At 34.6% G+C, this 13895-nt stretch overlaps 1 protein-coding gene across 1 annotated transcript in view; it reads right to left on the bottom strand.

The window, feature by feature from the left end:
- LOC113505309 (protein TANC2) overlaps positions 1–13895 on the bottom strand; it is a 267418-nt gene that overhangs the window by 228507 nt on the left and 25016 nt on the right. The window contains exon 2 of the mRNA XM_026887933.1: positions 5349–5370. The gene's annotated coding sequence lies outside the window, so the exon portion shown is untranslated. The remainder of the gene's footprint in view (positions 1–5348; positions 5371–13895) is intronic.

The following is a 13895-nucleotide window of genomic DNA, read 5'->3' as shown; positions in this document are numbered from 1 at the left end:
TGCAAATACACTGAACGTGTGTACTATCGTTCGAACGTCGCCCGCGCACTTATCGCGATTGGGATCAAGCGAATGACTGTCAATTTGAAACGTGAGATGCCACTTTCACTCCTTAGTTTTTTCACCTAAAAAAACTGTTCTATACAATTTTTTCCGATCACGTTGGTATGGGGTTTGAATGTTAAGTGAGACCTGTTTACACGTGTATTTGCTTTGAAAAGCTGTCTTAATACAATTCGATTTTGTTTTTAGGATTGTATATGTAAAGGGCGCAAATAATACCTTGAGATTAGACAATGATTGTATGGTCATTAATTTGATCAGCATTTTTTTTTGTATCACCTATATGTGACAGCTTGAGCCTTCAAATCCAGACTCAAAGGTGAAATGAAGTGTTGGACTATTCACGGAAGTTTTCATGATATGCAACCTTTACCAAATCCTTATCAGTAAACGTCTTCTAAAATTTGCTAATTAACAGTACCTACGACATTAAGGATTCCAATTTCAAAGTTCAAATTAGCAGCAGAATAAATACACGTACCTCTTGATATCTCCGCATCACCCTATGGTTGACTGGTAGAGAATGCCTCAGGCATTAAGTCCGCCATTGTACAAACATTGTATAAAAGTGTAAATAAATAAATAAGCTCATATCGTTTAGTCAAAGATAACTTCAATTTTCCATGCTAAAGTAAAAAGAGACGCTTCTATCTCTCCAAATGTCTTGTTCTCAATCGTATTAGCGTTTCCGTAATGTACGTTAACTTTCACAAAAGGGTGAGATTCGCAAATCACGATTTATTCCTCCGTTAAAATGAATAATTTATGTTGGAATCTTGGGAGGCGCTGTTATTAAGTTTATTTGACTTGGAGTACTCTCATGGTGTTATGAATGATTTGTATACACTTTCAATATTTTGCGTCTTAATGTCGGGTATTGTGGAGAGTGGAGTCATATTCTATTTGGGAAAAAGAGAAAATAAGATTTTCCCTTTGACAGTAATAGGCTTAAGATGTCACGGAAATAATAATGGAGATACATTAATGTGAACTCTTCAGATTGGGTTTGAAGTCACGAGAACTACAGGTTGACTGACGTTGGAACTTCTAGGAAGCTCTAGGAAGTCTGATAGCTACACATAATTCTGAAACGATTCCTAGTATTTTGATAGTAACTATCGTGAGAATGATTCATTATTAAATGTTGTAACGGTTTACTCACGCGATCCCGCCGCGTCTGCTCATGATTAAGGGCTCCGGTTGGGTCCGAAACTAGTCGGGCTACCCCGATAATTAATACGCGTGAGTAAACCGTTACAACATTTAATAACGATTCCTAGTAGTTGCAAACATAGATGTAAGTTGAAAGAGCCGACATTCAGCGCAAATCTTAAACGTAACATCCAATTATGTATTACAATTAGCTGTTATCCGTGATTTCATCCACGTTTCTGTGAATGTTAACGATACAGTTTTGGAGTAGATACTCGTGAAATAGATAATGGAAATGGTTAATAATAATTGTTTTAATATATTGCAAAACCGCCAGCCGGCCAAAGAAAGGCAGAACAACACTGATTATTTTGCTGCTCAGTTATGTTATAATAGTGAACACTCTTTAAACGGGCCTGTTGGTCTAGTGGCTAGTGACCCTGACTGCTATACCGGAGGTCGTGGGTTCGATTGCCATCCAAGACAAATGTTTATGTGATAAGCACGATCATTTGTTCTATGTCTGGGTGTAATTTATATATATTATGTATGTATTTAGAAGTATATAAGTATGTTTATCAGTTTTCTAGTACTCATAATACAAACTCTGTTTAGTTTAAGACTAGATGGGCGTTGTGGAATATTAAATTATATTATAGAGTTCTGATTAATAATATTATGATTCTTTCTTATGATTTAAGTTCAAAAAGTGCTATTTTATGAAATGATGTAAAGAAAAAGAATGAATTTTGATTAAATTTGAAAATTACAGGTTACGCGAAAAAATTGCCTGTCACTCTACCAATCACTAAATTAAAACCACCCCAAAACTAGAGCATCCTTCCACAGACTTCCACTACAACCTCTTGTACCCTCCATCATAATAGACGCTCCTACAAATGAGGCACTACTGTCATCCCTTCGAGCCCTAACACCCTCATTTGAAGGGTCACACTCATATTATTTATGCAAACATATGAGGCTTGACGTCACAACTAGAGGCACTTGTCCTTTTGATACGGGGAAATAGAGTGCGCGTATTTCAGGTGTAGAGAAATAACTGCGGGTTTTTGTGGAATCGTATTTCTGAATAACAATAGGGTATGGTTGGATATAGCTAGGTTCGGTTAGTTTTTCATGTGACTGGTCGGTTTGTTGATTGAACGTAACTAAATCCTCTGTATTCAATGACTCTTCTACACAAAAAGAAATTTTAGAAAATTTGAATTCCAAACAAACACTATAAATAAAACGACGAAATTTATTCATTTTTTTTGATAATCTACATAACTAACACCCCTATTAGTAAACAGCACTTTTCAACTTTTCTTTTTTCGTTCCAGGTTCTTAAATGTTTAACCGTCTCTACATCCTTTTTGCCTATGATAGAGGCAATATGAGACATTAGACACCCTAAAGTCCTGTCCAACCCTGTATACGAAAGAAAACATACCCATATTTTAATTTTAAAGTAAATCCAAAGGAAGCCAAATATATCTAAACTTAATAAAATTAAAATCTCTATCAATCATTTCTTAAGTGGACCAGCCATGTATTTCAACTTCACTATGAAATTACGGCCGAGCTCGGGCCGCCATATTTTAATTTAAATATTAGCCTTCACCTACTTAAGTTGACGTCAACTGCAGTCCTGCTTCAGAAATGATAAAGCCGTGATGAGAACTTAATATACTTTCGGTATGGCAAAAACTTTTCAAAGTTTATATTTAATATTTAAGACTGGATTATGGTTTAAAACTCTATTACTAAAGCTCCGCTGTTTGCCTGTCCGTTTGTCACCAGGCTCTCATGAACCACAGTTAAAATTTCAACATATTTTATGTATTAATTTTGCCGTTTTGGTTCGATAAATTTTCGACATCTTGCGAATTTCTTTGTTTTTAGCCTAAGAAACCTAATGTGTCGCTAGTTGGACTGACTGGTTGACCGGATTTAACAGGTTATACTAAAGTATTTTTATAGGCACATAAAGAAATATTTAATTAGTCTTGCGGTTTAACCGTACCTTACCGTACCTTAGCTTGAAAGATCAAAATTAAATTGCTTTATTTTAAGTAGGCCTTAAAGATTAGTTTTAGAATAGTTAAGCATCAACAGAATATAATAAAATATTTAATAATTTGTAAGGATATTGTTACAATACTAAATAAGCTGCATATTATTCTGCTCTGCGTACAAATATTTTATAGTCTAGTTAGAACGAAAATAAGATGATATGATGGTATTGCAAACAGTTTTAATTACTAGATAGTCCTTATAAGGGGACTTAAAGATAGGTTAAGAATAAAATATACAGTTATAAATAGGCCGAATAAGGAAGGAAAGAAAAGTGTTTCTTGTAACAGTCTTAATACAAGGAAAGACTCTCCTTTTATCCTGAAAGGTACCTTATCAAACTAACCAGCCACATCAATGGCAGATCAATTTATACAAAAAGGTACCTTATATTATTTTCTCATTTGTTTAAGTAAATCTATTTATCATTACTCCGTAAGAAGAATAACAAATCGTTTTTGTGGACCGGCTGGTGTAGGCAGATTGCGAAGGATTTTTTGCTATACCCAGTTTAGAAGGCGTCTTGACAATTTTTTTTGTATTTTTTGTTTTTAAGATAAACCTGTTTGAAATGGATATTATTCTAATTTTGTGTGCAATGAAAGATACATTATATTGTCCTTTGTTTCTTTTTTTTATTGAGGACAAACGAAACATTGTCAAAATGTATCATTTATCGTTGTTTGAGAGTATCGTAGTTTCGCACATTCGCATGTTTTACTTAAAATTATTTTTTCTTTTAGAACAGACAATTTACATTCATCGTAAATACAACCAAAACAAACCACCCTACACAATATACCTACAACTATACATAGGCACCTAACCCCTTCATCCCAGGATTAACGCGCATACATACATATGTTACACAGCGGCAGCACGTGTCCAAATATATCCCAATAAATGCTTCTAAATATATCTCCAAGGCTTTTAGCCAAACGATGACTTATTTATCTAAAGTAGAGATAACACGAAACTTAAGACGGGGTTAAATGGGGTTGCACCGTTATTTATGCTCGCGGTGATAATTGGGGGGTGTTTTGGTTTTGGGCTTACGTTAGAGTAAAAATAATAAGTCGGTTCTTGATCAAAGGGTAGGTGATGCAGGTTTGGTAGGTTTTTGTTTTAGAGATGTTTTTCAAATAGGGAGGGCTTAAGGAAAATATAGGCTAATGATACTATGCAACGTTTTCGCACATGTCAGTCGAGTGTGATAAGTATGTGTTTTATAATGTTTTTTTTCTTTAGAGATAAAAAAGTCTGATTAAATAGTACGTTCATAAATTAGACAGATGCATATATATATACTTAAATTACGTTACTGCGCGTATCATATAACAATGAAATAAAATTGCAACCGTATATTAAGTAAAATAACGATAACTTCTTCGAATATATATGAAAAAATCAGCGAAACACAGATTTTAATATAAAAACAAACACTACCTTAGCATTGTAATACGGTAAATTTACTTTCCACATACAGACACAATAACTTTACTAGTGTGAAATTTAAACAAAATAAATAAACACCTCGTCTGGTATTTTGCTTTCTGCCCCACGAAGTTAGAACAAAGACAATGGGTCTTTGATGTAGCTAAAATTACGCGTAGCTGAATGAAACTAACCCCAGCAGACCCTTGCAAGCGTTTGTTAATATAGGGCTGTATTGTGTATGTTAGCTATGTTTATATAAATAATGTAGTTTGTTTGTACCACCTGTATCGCAATGTGTGTAGATGAATTAGAAGGCAGGCGGTATGGAGAGAAATATTTTTTTTTTATGTTAGATATTGTATAGAAGACATATTTTAATATCGCCTACAAAATATAAAAAATGAGAGAAATTAAGTCAAACTATTGTGTCATCATAAAGTAATGGTTTCGCACAAAATTGATTTTATTAATGTTTTAATTGATTAAGTTTGTTAAATTGATTAAAAACTAGTTAGACGAACTAGCATATTAGCAGTTAAACTAATATGGTTTATATAATGACGTCATCGTGATGACCGGTCGCCACTTGAATGGTACAGAATGATAAAATACAATCTTACCCTTGATGAAATTTGCATGGATCTGCAAAAAAACAAACAATATTTATTAATATTTTAATAGGGCACCTGTGTACACACGACGTGTTTTAAAAGATGTCCCGTGCTTCTGGCTGGTGTCTTGCGACACAAGCCAAGAACATAATCCATACTAATAATATAAATTCGAAGGATCTCTGCCTGTCTGTCTCGCTTTCACGCCAAAACTACTCGCGGGTAACTACTAGTTATTAATAACACCAATCCTCACTCAATTCCTTAACAAGGTCAGATCACAGACTTTCTTAGCGGACACTTATATCTCTTCCACATGGCTTCATGTCCACTGTGACTTGGTCATACTTCATTAGACTTTGCCCCTCAAATGAACTGTGTTGCGCTCGTAAATCGCACTTGGGTCCTCGATTAAAATAATGTTCGTTCTTAGTTTTATTTTAGCTTGATTTCTAAGACGGTCGATTGGTAAGAGTTTTGTAGGGAGATACATACTTGAAAAAGAACAATTACCACTCAAAAGACACGACAAATTTATGTTTTTAACTGGAAAAAGAGCTTTATAATAGGCTCCTATTATAAAGCTCTTTTTCCAGTAAAAAAATTTATTGCGGAATTTTCATGTTAAGGATATAAGTGGCGATATATATTATGTAAAATATTGTTTTTATTAATCGTTACCTATCTAAAATACTTTTTTGCCACGGTCTTTCTCAATGCAAAATCCTAAATATTATTAGTTGTTAATGCTTAAATACTTCACTTACATACCATTTGAAGAGCTGACCAACAAAATACAAACGCCCCATATAAACGTCTACATAAACCTTGTTATTTAAGTTTTGCTTACAATGCACGAAGTCCAAGTAACTAAGATTCCGTCTTATAACCTAACTTTGACCCTATTCATTGTTATCGATAGATAGACTTACACTTGTAAGACGACCCGAGCCAAATAACTCAAATCTACAGTTAATCCTTGATTTACGAGACTAATATAGACTTTGGCTCTATCTAGGTCACACGATAAAGGGAACCTAGGTAGGAAATTCTTAATCTCTGCTCTTAACTTTCTCTTACAAACAGGGATTTGTTAGTGTTTTTCGATGAAATAGTTGACGTTCGTTTTTTGGGAATCAGAATAGATAATACGCCACGTGATGACTCCTGAATAGAATAGGCGCTGGCCTAAGGACGTTGAATGATGGGCAGCTCAGCGCCAGACCAGGACTACGACCACGAAAGACGGTACGTTTGTGTTTCACGAGCGCCTGAAAAAGATGTAAGGAAGCTCTGTGGAACCCATAAGGGCTGACGCCCCGATATGTCTGCACCGATAGTCTAGTGGTAAATGTAGCTACACAACGGGCGCAACGTTTCGCCGGTTCATTCTACGCGTAGAGAAAAATATTTGAGTGATCCACGAATGCTTGTCCTGATTCTGGGTGTCTAATGCAAGGATTAAAATCATTAGTACGGAAAAAATACTGGAAAAAGACTTGAATGTATGATAAAAGTACCTAAATACTTACACTCAACTCACTTTCATCTTCCCTATCTCATGTTAACCCCGAACTCCTAAAACCGCATAAACCATGACTATCAGTTTATCAGTTTCTGTTCAATGGACACCAAGCACCGGACAAAAGTAGTTTACACACGATTTGACGTAAATTGACCTAACATTGAACATGTTATCTTATTGAAATAACTCTTTGGACTTATCGGGCGTCTTGTATGATTATACTTGGTATATGAGGTCTTTTATGTTCTGAATTCAGTAGGCACTACTGGACTGTGGTAAACTGCCCATTAAGTATTTCTTTAAGGAACATTAACTTTTTTGTAATAGGCGATTCTCAATATTATTTATCACACTGATGCCCGCCCGCTAAAATCGATAAAATCGCGATAAAAATTAAATAAACTATCTGTTTACTAAGTTTCGCCTAAATCGGTTTATTGGTTTTTGTATTTATCTTTCGCGTTATTTAAATAAGTATCATATTTTGTTATTATATCTACTTTACAAGATGGTTGAGGTCAACACGTCAGTTCCTATTCTGATTTTCGTTTAGCAGCAGGTCTAATTCTTACATAAAATAAATAAACAAATAGATTTTTACTGTTAATTCCACCTCCCTTCCCTATTAGCAACTTAAAATGTTATAAATATTAAGCTAATCAATTATTATGGGATTTACAATCTGTACTTGTCCTAACTGTTACGTCCTGGATAGGATCGAATCACCTCGAAATATATTAATTATTGACGCTTGAAGAGTTACTTCGACCCTACATTCCCAGTTCTCTTAGAACTGTATTGAGGTCTAAACAAGGAAGGTCGATCACTGGATACGCCAATAGACCTGTTAGGTAACAACTGTTAGGTAACCTGTTAGGTAACATATTCACACCGTCATCGGTTCTCTTATTAAATTTTAAACAGTTTAGTTAATCGCATAATCAATTATGAAATTGTAATCATCGTTTTTAATATTTATTGTGATCGGTTCTAGGCGGGGTTTAAATGCACGAATATTTTTTGATTATTCCGACACCACTGACAAACGACGAAGGAAAACATTGTATGAAACCTGGATCCCAAATATTGGACAGCAGTGAGACATTTATATGCTGTCCTTGGGTATATTTTAAATCATACTAATTTTAATGTCTAATTTTGTAATAATGACTTTTAATCAGATAAACTTATTTAATTTGATAGGTACTTATGATCGGCTATAATTGGTATTATTAGCTAAATAAACTAATAAAAGCATATTAGAAACACATTATTCGCAATAATATTTCAAATTAATAAAGATATACAACACAAACAAGACCATCACAATGTCATATTGTATCATAAAACTAGCTAAAGGCAATAAATTGCATCCATTAATATTGCTAACAATAACCGGTCAATATTGTGGATAAATATTATAAATGAGCCTATAAAATTACATTTATTATGTTAATTTGACTACATAAAGATATAGGTATTTATGTGTTTGTTTCTCTAGGTATTTATTATAGGTACGTAATTAGATGAATGAGATAGATCGTTGTAAATATAAAACGGTAATTTTAGGGTCGTAACCAAAATGACCAAATAAATAAATATGAAACAAAAAATGTTACATGATACCGTTGTTCAGCCATTTTCGCTGGCAGTACCAAATATAGTTCACAGTAAGGATTTTAACCAAGTCTCATAAATCAAAATTAGTATGGACTTAAAAAATAAATTTACATAGGCATATATTACATATTCCTTTTTTAATTAAACATGTGTTAGAAAAGGTTTTTTATAACCACTTTCCTTTAAAACAATCTTAGGCTCTTCTAGTAAACTAAACCCAGTGTGTCCTCAGCATAATACAATGGAATTTAAGGGCGAATTATTTATACAGAGGCCAGTCTTATACAGTTCGTATTAAATTTGCTGCCCACACCTGTGGCTTTGTTTATTTCGTGAATTTAGCGCCTAATGTTTCAGACGATTTGTTCCTTTGGAAATTATGCAGAGTTTATTTGGGTGAGGGTCATGAAATTACAATGTTTTGGTAGATTGTTGGCTTTTTATACCTAGATTTTAAGTGGATTATGGATTTGAAGAAAACTATATTTTTTATGAAGATTAGAGACCTTTTTACGAGGATGATAACTGTAAAGGAAAGGAATCAGAATGATTCGTTCATATGGTGTGTCAAAATTGTATGCAGCATGCATACAATTTCTGGCTACGTATAGTTAATACTTTATTAGCCAACTACCTCAAAGACAGAAATTAAAATCCATTTTAGTTAAGGTAGAGCGTCTTTGTAGAGCCCAATAAGAGTGATGGCTTGCAACGGGGTTGTCAGAAAGGGTTACTGCGGCCCCGGCACACAAAAGGCCAAGGAAGGAACATGGCTGGGTGTAGTCAGTAAAAGCCTGACACTATCTTTCGCTTAATCCAAACCAGAAGAAGTCATGTGATGAGTTTTCATTCAAAAAAAGGTTTACCCAGAACGTGCCAAATAAGTTTAGCATACAACATCGAATAAATAACCTTTTTTCTAGCACGTAGATAAAAAAAGACCGAAACTCTAAAAGCTTCATATTACACACGTTTTAAATAAACCACGGCACATAGCACGTTAGATTTCATTACGCACGCCTTGAAAGCGTCTATTCGTTCGCTTTTCATTCTTGCTTCATTGTGTAGGGGCTTTTGTTCACGTTTTAATTCAACACGCCACCTGTTCTGGTACTCTTGGCGTAGAGCAGGTTATGCAGAAGGTTTGTGACTTGTATGTAAATTTGTTTTAAGGAATTTACACACAGTAAATTGGAGTGAATGTGAAAAATATGAGTGCACTGGTGAACATCAGTCGATATGGAAAGTAACGTTTTTCATTTCATTCAAAAGTGTTTTGAATTTCTTAAATTTAATTTGTGATTCTTTATGCTACTAACTGCTAGTTTTGCCATAGCAAGACACGGTAGAAAACTAAAAAAGGAACGTGCATTTTGATGATATCAATAAATGCCAAAGACTTGAATGCACAGATAACCGAGTGCTTGCGAGTAGGGATCGAACGCACGACACATGCACACCTCTACGCTTGGCTTATTCAAACTTTTGTGTGATCAACGAAAGATTGACTTAAGTCTATGCGGGTTGGATGTTTATGAAACCACCCTTCAAGATATAAGGAATAAATTCCTTAATGCGGGAGTTGCTTTTTTTAAAGACGTCATATTTTGATTTTATTTATATTATAGCATTTTGAAATGCCTTCTAGGTACATTTAAAACAGTTTTCTGCTATTGTCGTACAGAGTAGATCTTTTAAATAAACCTCTTTCGTACCCCGTGCGTGTAATCTCATCTCCAGCGATGGAGTAAGTCTGAACCGTCAAGACGTGAATTCTACAAATTTAATATATTTAAAAGTGGTTTTACATTTGAAACGTGGAATTAGTTACATTTGTTACGAAGCTTGTTGGTTTATTTTCGTGAATTTATGATTAAATAACGATTCTTGTTTTACAAGATTATTATAGGTATCATAAATTATTACATTTGCTTTCCATGACACGCTCAAGGATTTTATATTAATGGCTTCATTAAAAATGAAAATATGTCAAAATTATGATTTTAATATGCATATCCATAATACATCTCCTCATTTTTTACCTAATTTTTATAAATATAAGTCCTTAACAAAGTTGCACATTATTAAACTTCACTTATTTCTTTTTTTGACATTAATCTTCTGCAAAACAAAAAAAAATCTTTTGTAACATGCAAAAGACCAGTCGTTACCCCAAAACTTCCTTATCCCAAAAGAGAACGCACGCCGCACCCCATTGTCAGGCATTTTCAGGCAGAGTACACACACACCAAGCTTCGTTGCTTTCAAAGATACTCTCTTACATTAAGCAACATCTACCCTGGAATCAAAGCAAGTGGGCTACGAGGGCCCTTTACGGGCTTTCCCCAGTCACTTCATTAGAACACGCCTTTACATACACGCATCGCAGTTAAAGTCAGATTTAATGATCCCGCATGCATGTATGTGTTACATTTTTTCGCATCTCGGAAAGGAACGACTGTAGTTTGTGTTTTTTTGAAGTCGCTTGAGTTGGTAAAATTAGGGCAATTTGGTAAGTCACTATTGGAATATTTGCTATAAAGTTTCTAAAGGTTGGTAAGGGGCAAATATCTGTGTGACTAGTTAATACCTCATGTATTGTATACGCAAAAAATATAACAACATTCTAGTAAAAAAATGAATAAGTATAAAGTAAACTTGTACATTTTTTTCTGAAAATTCAAATTATTCTTAGTTTTAACCGGAAAGAGAGAAATATAAAATTGATGAAATATGTTTATCCAAATTTACGCTTATAATTGAATCTATGAGGATAAAACTACCATCTCCAATTAAGTCCCGGAAAGACTCTACATAATAAGGTTCAAAACACAATTGCCTCTACACATGCCTCTAATTACCACAAACGCTGGTCCTTAAAATTAACCGCAGCTCATTTACATAAGTAAGCAACAGTTAAAATGATATACATTTCAAACGCGTACAGTTCGGGCGTGAGGCTGTGGTACTTGACATTTCGCATTAGCACCGAAAATGTACTCATATGTTAATATTTGAAAAAGCTGTGTGAATACCCCTTTTGGTATAGGATTGGCTCATTATATTACGTGAGATAATAAAGATATCGTTACTGTTTCAGGAAAGATTTTTCGAATGTTATAATATTTCGACTTGTTTATTTAAGAGTGATTAAGTATCAGTTTTAATAAGGACACTGATCTAAAACTATAAAATATTTGTACCTAGTAGAAGATTTGACATCTTCCTCTTTTAAAGGACCTATTCTGATCGACTACCGCAACTTTTTTTTTCCTCTATTCTTTCAGTAAATGGTATTGTCTAAACATCATCGTCATTAATATAAATCCTATTGCTCTATTTAAAGCCTATTACACCTTTGCTTGGTGTAAAAACGTACTCTCACAGGACATCCCAGAACATTCCCATTTCAATTAAACTCGTCGTCTTAAAACATTCCCAAACCATTAAAAACCCCCATCATTCACCAGTATGGACATAAAAAATCGCATCACCCATCACCCTATAAACGCCATAAAAAGTCTCGATGCAAACCGTTAATTCCGGCCATTTTCCCTCTGCCTCACGTAGACAGGTCGGGAACGAGGCTCGAATATTAACACATACAGCTAGCGCCATCTGTCGGTATAAACAATGCTCTAGAATGATTTATGGCAGTGATGCTTGCAGTTCCGAATAGGTAACTTGCTCAAAACGTGCCATGTTTCAGGATGTGTTGAGTCTGTCGCGTCTGGATTTGTGTTCTGTTTTAAAGTCTTAATACATAATATTATGTGAGTGGTAGATGCTTCTGTTTCACATGCGTTTGAGCTATTTGATTTGTACCAATATTCTCGGTTCTTTGAAATGGTAGCTAACGAATCGACAACGATTTGACGACCTCCGTGATCGAGTGGCGTACGCACCGGTTTCAAGGTGTCGCTAACTCTGAGGTCCCGGGTTCGATCCCCGGTCGGGTCAATGTAAAAAAAGATCACATTTCTACATTGTCTCGGGTCTGGGTGTTTGTGGTACCTTCGTTGTATCTGAATTCCATAACAAAAGTGCTTTGGCAACTTACTTTGGGTTCAGAACAATGTGTGTGATGTTGTCCGCATTTATTAAAAAAAAAGGATCAGGTTATTTGTATTTTTGCATCCGGAAATCTCTATTTGTATTTTAAGGAATTCAAATAAAATACAGGACAAACCATATTCTATGGGACGTTTCCCTTGTATTCTAAAAATAGAGATACCGATATCGATGGCTCAGAATACCTCGGCACACGAAACGTAGCTTACAAAGCAGATATTTCGCGAAAGATTTATTTATTCGCTGCCTTCAAATCTCAAGGAATGTTTTTCAAGCGGTTCCATATTCAACTTCAAACTCCGTACTTTCACACTTTTACTGAACCGTACGAAAGTCCATAAATTCACACCAACATTTTTGGGCGTAAAAATCAAAGTTTTGCGGCGCATTTCAAAGAAAGCTGGGACCGAAGCGAAATACGCAACCAACAAACATACATTTCCTTAACTTTGATATAATTTCAGCTTAAAAGATTTACGGGGGAAATAAGTTGCAGCTTGGGGCATCGGTTCTTGCTAACAACTTTAAACGTTCAACTTTGAATCCCATTTTGGAAGTTCAACTCGGAATGTATGGATCCGTTTTCACTTACACACGCCAAGTTTTAGGTTTTAAAGATTGATTAAAAGTTTTCACTCGAGTTATTTCGACTGTAATTGGCTAGCTCTAGCGCTCTTAAATTGGGTTTTGGAAATGTTTGAACTAGTTTTTGTGTTCTAGGTAGACCGCAAATGAGTCTGGCTCTAGTTAATTTATCGCTTCTTTCCGCTACATTGTAGGTACTCGTAATATGTTAGCGACATACAAAAGAAACAAAAGTGAATCCTACAAAAGCTCGTTGGCATTTAGGCCGGCTATTCTATTGTTGGCACGAGGAGATGTCAAATGAAACATCTAAAAAGAAAATGTCAGTGACAGCGTTGGAGAAGACGACTATATAATTAGTTAAGATTTATCAAACATTTAAGTGGCGTTTGAATTTAATAGAAGGTATTTATAAACACTTACTGACTGATGTTCGAGTTGTTGTCGTTTCTGTTGCCAAGCTGTTTATTATGGTTCAAACTTATGCCTAGATAAACAATAAAACAGCATGAATTATTTCAATTTTATCAGCCAACTTTAAAAAGGAATCATCAGTTGTTTTATGTTTGTCAAGTCTGAACTTCGGATTGGATAGACCGATTCCAAAAATCTGTCACTTAGATGCACATAAATGTCATCAACTTTAACTCAGTACTTTTAACGCTCTTAAAAATATTATATTCTACCGATGCGTCAAAGAATTATTCTACCATCATTATCATTTTCAGTATTACACTAAAAGCTAACCCTGAACC

This window comes from Trichoplusia ni, chromosome 25 (genome assembly GCF_003590095.1).
Source record: "Trichoplusia ni isolate ovarian cell line Hi5 chromosome 25, tn1, whole genome shotgun sequence".
Classification (NCBI taxonomy): Eukaryota; Metazoa; Arthropoda; class Insecta; order Lepidoptera; family Noctuidae; genus Trichoplusia; species Trichoplusia ni.
This window is presented reverse-complemented; position numbering and strand designations above follow the sequence as displayed.